We start from the raw sequence: 8,064 nt of genomic DNA, 5'->3' as shown, positions 1-8,064 counted from the left end.
TACCCAGAAACCTTTGTTCTAATTTCCATAAATTAAAGTTTATCTCCTGAACATTTGGCTTCAAGCAGTAAAGATATTCAAACAAATTGACGTGCTAGCACTGAGAAAGGGGTGAAGAAAATTGATTACTAAACTTCATAGAACTCACCCTCTTAACCCCTTCAGCGCTGCGCGGATTTCCGCGCGGTGCTGAAGGTTCCGAGCGCGGGCGGGGCCATGACGGAGCGGTTCCGTCATGCGCACAGCGCAACCGATGCTCATGACGGAACCGCTCCGTCATGAGCGTCGAAGGGGTTAATAAAGTGTTCTGTATTTTCCTGTTATATATAAGTGTCCATATAACCTTTTACCCTGCCTGGATGAACCTCAGTGGTCTGGGGTGCAGGCTTCAAACCTGTAGCTGTTTAGCGACAGAGTGGTTCAATTCCACCTTCTGGGCAGACTAATTACATAGAGTTGACATGTGCTTTGCCACAATAATCATAATTATAGCATTATTTCTGATGACAGTTCCATGTGATTTATAAACAGACAAACGGAATCTCACCGTTCGAACGGTTACTGTCACAGGAGGACATAAATAGGTTGGGCTTCGCATGTGAAGCTGTCACTGATTTTCGTGTGTAGTCAGACTGATCTGCTCAATCACCCTGTGGCACACAAAGCGTGTGTGAATGTGTGTGTATCACTGCCTTTAAGGAGACAGCAATCAATGCCTAAGTACTAAGCATTTCTGGCAATATTTGAAAGCAGGAGGAGGTAGATTTAGTAAAACAAAATTTGGGATTTTATTTTTCACATTGAAGTCTGAAGAGGAAGCAGTTTACGGCAGCATAATGCTAAAATAAAGCAATTTTTTGCTTTAAAAAATAGGTGCTCTCCCACCAGAACCTATTGCGTTGGTATGAATAAATGAGAAAATTGCCACTGAACGTTTTCTTTACTCTAAAAGCAAGGCGTTAATACTGTACCTAGAGGTATTCCTCTGTGCACTATTCACAAAATAGCAAATTACAAAATAAAAGCAGAGTCCTCTACAACACTGCAATCTGCTGCCACTGAACTCTACGCCACTCTACTATTCACCACTGCACTCTACTCTGCACCACTCTACTCTATGGTGCTCTTCTGTACTCTACCCCAATGCATGTACGCCACTACACTCTATATCTCTCCACTCTACACCAATACACTTTAAACCACTCTAATCTACCGTGCACTACTGCACTCTACAACACTGAACTCTGCGACGCTCTACTCTATGACACTGCACTCTACACCGCTCTATTCTACTCTGCTCTATTCCACGCTACGCCACTACATTCTACCCTGTTCCAATCCATGCCACTCTAGTCTATGCCACTGCACTCTATGCCACTGCACTCTATGCCACTGCATTAAAAACCAATGCTCTCTACTCCATTGCACTCTACACCAATCCACTCTGCGCAACTGCACTGTACGCCACAATATTCTACTCTGCAACACTCTACACCACTGCACTCTACAACATTGCACTCTACACTACTGCACTCTACAACACTCTACTCTGCAACACTAGACTCCCTGCCACTGGACTCCATGCCATTCTAATCTACGCCACTTCACTCTATGTCACCTCACTATACTCTGCACCGCTCTACTCTATACCACTCTACTGCACTCTACGCCAATGCATTCTACCACAAATGCACTCTACATCACTATAATCTATGCCATTACACTCCATGCCAATCCGATCTATGCCACTCCAATCTACTGTGCACCACTGTACTCTATGACACTGCAGTCTACTCCTCTCTACTCTACATCACTCTACTCTATGCCAGTGCACGCTACCCCACTCTGCAATGCACCACTGCACTCTACAATACTCCACTCTACGCCACTCCACTCTATGCCACTCCACTCTGCAACACTGCAGTCAATGCCACTGCACTCTTCCCCACTGCACTCTACGAAGTACAACTCTACACCACTCCACTGCACTCTAATCCACTCTACTCTACACCACTGCACTCCATGCAACTCCACTACACCTCTGCACTCTACCCTGCACCACTCCACTCTTCCCTGTACCACTCCACTATACACCACTTCACTCTACTCTGGAACAATCTGCTCTGCGCCACTGCATTCTACGCCACTGCAGTCTACGTCAATGCAAACGACACCACTCTACTAGACACTAATGCACTCTAATACACAGTACTCATTGCTAATCTACTCTGCAGCACTGTACTTTATGCCACGCCACTCTATGACACTACACTTTATGATACTCCACTCTGACGCTGTACTCCATTAAACTCTACTCCACTCTACTCCAGTCTAGGACACTCCAGTCTACAACATTCTACTCCACTCTATGCCATTCCACTACTCTACTCTATGCCACTCTACGAGAATTAACTCTGCTCTGCGCCACTCTACCCTACAATACTCTACTCCACGCTACTCAACACCCTCTACATCACTCTACTCTGTTCCACTCCACCCTGTGACACTCTACCCCACTCAACTCTACTCCACTCTATGCCCTGCCACTCTGCCATTCTACTCCCTTCACGATACTCCACACCACTCTACACAACTCCACTCTACGCCACTCCATGACACTCCACGTCACTCAACTCTAGGCCACTTTGCAGCTCTCTACGTCACTACATAACACTCCATTCTACTCCAATTTATGACACTCAACTTCACGTGACTCTCCTGTACCCCCCTAAGTTTTGGCCATGCTGAACAGCAGTCATGTTAGCTTACAAAATGGCTACATCATATTGGCAAAATCAATAGATCTTGCATAGGCTTTGGCAATGCTTGTTTCTCTTCCCACGTTTCCTTACGCGAGAAATTGTGCTGTACATAAGTGCGCCAGGTATGCTCAGGCATGGGTCCTGGGCTCACTGTGACACTGGAATCAAGCTATCCTGGCTGAAGAGGGGTGAAACCCCGAAACCGGTCCTAGGATGCTTGTTTCCGGTCCAGGGAGGACCTGGCTGGGCAGTTCGGGCTGGACTGTTCCCATGAGACACAGGGTCAAGACTGATTTGCATATGGCCAGGTCTAAACTGGGGTGGCATGGTGAGCAAAAGAATGATGGATTTAACCCAGATCTCTTGACTGGGGGTGAATGTTTTAATTTGTTCTGCATTCCGTCCATCAATTGTGTGTCTTTTGCTTTCTCGTACATTGAATTACGGTAAATTTACAGATGAATTTAAAATATATACTGGAGTAAGACCAGGATGTGTTCCTGCTCTGGAATTATTTAACATCTATATAAGCGAGATATGGCAAACCCTCCACAATCTTAATTTAGATGAGCCAAAGATACAGGACCATAGAATACCAATTCTACTTTATGGCACGAACAGAAAAATCAATGCATCGTCTACAATGAGGCCTCGAGCATTTCTGCTGGAACAAGAAACTAACCATCAATAGGGAAAAAAACAAGTTTATGATCATCAGCCCCCAAGTCAAGCTCACTTCCACTTTCAAAATATATGGGAATCCACTCGAGCGGGCACATATGATTATCTGAGAATCCGTCTCGACTACCATCCTAACTGGGTGGAAAAATAAGAAAAAATCAAAGTGGCCCTGAGCCAAAAAGGAGGTGAAGATTTAAGATGTCTAACTAAACCTGGCAATTGCTTAGTCAAGCTGGCACTAACCCCCTATAAATCAAAAGCATTGGTAGCATGTACTTATGGTGCATAAATATGGGGTTATAAGAAGATCCTGGCCTTACAATCCACCAAGAACTCAGATTTAAGTGGAATGCTGCATTTAACCCTAGAACGGCATTGGCAGCATTTAGAATAGAACTGGGAATGGCTAAAATAGAAGATCATGGAGCCTAAAGGCCGATACGTTACTGGATTGTGTGTGGATCAACCCTACTCTGACAGTGTTCTGGAAAGATTACCAGGACTTACGAAGGAGAAGGAAAAAAGCCTTCTTACCATGCTTTGAACACTCACAGCGATTAGATGTGAACATATATGGCTAAAACCTTAGCAGATGAAAATGGGTGCTTTATTAATGGCAAGAAAAACATTTATGGGACCATGCAAAGTTAGTAGATGCGGCTGAGAAAAAATCTCTCTACAATACCTATCTAAATCATAAATTAGAGGCCGGATTTGACCCTTATATAGATATTATCTTTCCTGCAGAAAAAAAGATCTCTATACATCCAATTCAGACTTGGCATCCTGCAGGTATTGTCCTCCACAAAAAAATGGTCGAAGACTAAAGACAACATTGCAGATCTCTGTAACTGTGCCCAGGTAGGCCCTGAAACAATTGCTCATTTTATGTTTTATGTACCAACACCTTCAGCACAGAAGTTACTTTCTATGTTACTAGTTTTTAAAATTCAACACACAGTTCTGCGTGGAAGCCCTCGAACTCTGTTACAGGACGGACTATAGAAAAATATACCTTGTGGTAGAAGCTTATATTTCCTAAGCATGGAAAGTAACAAGATCTCACCTGAGATGAGCCAAGATTACCAGGCTGACACAGGGTACAAAGGCTTCATAGGGAAAATTATGAATGTCAGAGTGAAACTATGAGAAATGTATTTAACACCACAGTGTTTTTATCTGTGTTGAGAATTTAACACTCACTTAGATCTTTGTAAGATTGCCCTACTTGATACTTCATGAAATGTATTTTCAGTCAATCCATCACGTGTTTGTGGAGTACGACTACTCACCCGTAAGGGTCTCAAGGCCCTGGGGAGGAGGGGAGTTGCAAGTTCCAGTTCATCACGGAGGGGTCTGTCGAAGAGCCAAGTTTTGAGGTTTCTCGTGAAGATGAGGAGTGATGTGGTCTGTCTGAGGTGGAGCGGTAGGGCGTTCCAGGCTCTGGCCACAAGGACAGAGGAGGAGCGGCCTCCCGATCTGGTCTTTCTGGCGCGGGGAACCACGGCATAGGAGAGCTGGGCTGATCGTAGTGTTCTTTGGGGTACATGGAAGTTGAGTCGGCTGTTGAGGTATGCTGGTCCGGTGTTGTGGAGGGCTTTGTGTGCGTGGGTGAGGATCTTGAAGGTGATTCTATCCTCGATGGGGAGCCAGTGGAGTGTGCGCAGGTGCTGGGAGATGTGGCAGTGTCTCGGTAGGTTGAGGACCAGTCTTGCGGCAGCGTTCTGGATGTTTTGTAGCTTGCGGTTGAGGTTTCTGTTTATTCCGGCGTAGAGTGCATTGCCGTAGTCAAATCTGCTGGTGATCAGGGTGTGGGTGACGGTTTTTCTGTGCTCGTGGGGGATCCATTTGAAGGTCTTACGTAGGAGGTGGAGGGTGTGGAAGCAGGAGGATGTGACGGAGTTGATCAGGCGGTCCATTTTGAGCTCAGAGTCTAGGATGATTCCAAGGTTGCATGCATCGTCCTTGGGGTTGGGTGGGCTTCCGAGGGCGGGGGGCCACCAGGTGTTGTTCTAGGCATCGGGGTGTTGTTCCATGAGGAGTACTTCTCTTTTGTCGGTGTTGAGTTGTAGGCAGCTGCTTTTCATGCATTTGGCAACAGTTTCCATGCCTTCTTGGAAGCTGGGTTTGGCTGTGTTGGGTTCGTTGGATATGGAGAGGATGTTATTTTTATAATTGCCTTGAGCTTAGCACTGAATGTTTTTTACATATTTGCGTTGTTTTATTTTAATTTAATTCGACATATGACTATCTATGAAATGTAGATGCGTTTTAATATGCACATCCTCAGAAACAATGTTGGGACCTTCTGCCTAGGTTATCCTCTATAGTGCTTAATTTACTCCGGTGCTTTCTGGTGTTATGTACCGCCATTAATTTTTAAACTTGAAACCTAAGGAAGGCTTGGGTCCTAAGCTAACTGGATGGGACCACCAATAGTTATACACTCAAAAGTGTCCAGTAGCTACTGTTAGAACTTATTCAAGTTTTCATGTTTTTGAATAAGTTCTATCAGTAGCTACTGGACACTTTTGAGTATATATTTAATTTTTAAACAGCAGCGTGTAATTTTCATCAACTACCACATGGTGGCGCTGTGTGGTCTAATATTTTTAAAAAGAGCGTTTAACTGTTTAATTAATTTAAAAAAATCTGAGGTAACCTGGAATTGTCCTAAATGTCACTTATTTGAGTGTGATCATTAGTAGGTCATTCTCGCACTGCCATGCAACAGTAGTGACAACAGCTATGGGTTGTGTCAACTGCTGTGGACGACACCTATGAAATACCTTAGGTCCTGGCACTTTAAAAAAAATCCTGATTTTGGCAAAATCCACGCAGTGCTGTGTGAAGAGATGGCACACATACCCCATTTGGCTCTACTGCTTTAGATCTATTGCCACAGAGTCATGTGCAATTACAACCTAGACAAAAATGAATGTTATTTCTAACTAAGGTTTCGTATTTTGTAGGTTCAGGATGCCTTTATAGACATTTTTTCCAGAGTTCTTACTATTAGCTAGTCAACTAAATCGCAGAAGGTTTTAGTCACTGTGATTGAGTGGCAGATAAGTGCTATGCTAAGCTGATAACGTAATAAACACAATTTAAATCATTAAGGTTAAAAATTATGGATCACTCCTTCTGTCCCAGTTGCACACAGAATAAGTTGACATATTAGTTGCATTTTATTCTTGGGCTGATCCTGACCTCTGGTGGACTATAACGGAATGTCATCTAACTACTCGTACTTGAGCTATAAAACGTGTTGAGTGTAGCTGTAAAGAACAGATATCCTCACTACTGGTGAGTCATCAGAGCTATTAGTCTAAGATGTGGTTGTAGGCGGTTTATTTACTTTTATTTGGCGCGTCTTTGAATTGTATATTTTTGGGGGTGCATTTTTTTTGGGGGGGGGGCAACATGTGTATGCACTCCTTACAGCCCCATAAACACTTTAAAGATGTGCATACGTGCTCAATTTCTAAAACAATGCATGAGTCGGTATAAAGTAAATTGTGAGCCTCATTTACAATATTTTGACGCACGGTAGTGCAGCAAGCCTTCCTGCTGCGCTGCTGTGCGACAAGATAAAAGGGCAGTAATGTGCCATATCTACAAGATACGGCGCATTCCTCTCCTTCTCCCCTGCGTCAGCACCCAAACAGCAGCCGTGCGTCAGCGAAGACACTCTTGTGTCATTTTGCAAGAGTGCCTGCGCTGAGGGGATGATTGTTTCTGTGCAGGAAGGGACACTTTCCTGCACATAAACAATCATTAAAGGCATTTTCCTCTTTAGATGTAGCAAGCGTAGGAATAGGAGAAAACAAGGAGAAATAAAATAATTTCTCTTTGTTGAGCCTCCTTACACCTCCCCAAGGGAGGTGTAGGATTCTGACACATTCCCAGATTTAAAAAATGTTGTAAATCTGGGAATGCATCAAAATCCATGGATGTAGCATGGGAACACCCACAGCAACACCTATGGAACACCCCTTTCAAGCAGAGTTTTGTGTGAAAGGAAAACATATTTACAAGGCCATGAAAAGTCACGTAAGAAAGGTTGAAAAATCTGTTAGACTGTTCAGACACCTGATCAGGCCTCTCCTGTGTGACACCTTATCAACCCATCACAGTCCATTCCTCCAAGACCACCGCAATCTGCAGAACAGACTAAAATAAAATCACACCATTCGGTACTCTGAGGTTCCTTAGTGAACTGCGAAAAGGCTGTTAGCTGGTATCGCTAACAGGTGACTTCCAAGGTTTCCGCTCTGCCATCATCCAAAAACAGAATCCTGTGATCTACCACATACACTCCTCCTCAATCCTTTGCCACACTCAAACTGGTTTACTATCCATGGTTCAGTCTCCTCTTCTTCAAAACCAAACAACTAGATTTGGAGCATCCAATAGAAATTAGCTATCACAAGTTTTTCATAACTGCCTTAGACCCTAATTACAAGTGTCTCGTTCTTTTCTGATCCCCGATACATAGGAATCGGAATCATGAATTTTGTGGTATTTACCGCAAGCCTCATAATTTAACAAAGGTTCATTTTGTCAGGTGAAACACAAAAACACAATTTTATGCCCCATTTTAACAGGCACAACTTGCAAT

At 43.8% G+C, this 8,064-nt stretch overlaps 1 non-coding gene across 1 annotated transcript; it reads left to right on the top strand.

Moving 5' to 3' along the window:
- Positions 1–353: 353 nt before the first annotated feature.
- On the top strand, positions 354–440 carry TRNASTOP-UCA (transfer RNA opal suppressor (anticodon UCA)). The gene has a single exon. It is a non-coding gene; the product is annotated as a tRNA-Sec (tRNA).
- The last annotated feature ends 7,624 nt before the right edge of the window (positions 441–8,064 follow it).

Source organism: Triturus cristatus, chromosome 2_2 (genome assembly GCF_964204655.1).
Source record: "Triturus cristatus chromosome 2_2, aTriCri1.1, whole genome shotgun sequence".
In the NCBI taxonomy this organism is placed as follows: domain Eukaryota; kingdom Metazoa; phylum Chordata; class Amphibia; order Caudata; family Salamandridae; genus Triturus; species Triturus cristatus.
This window is presented reverse-complemented; position numbering and strand designations above follow the sequence as displayed.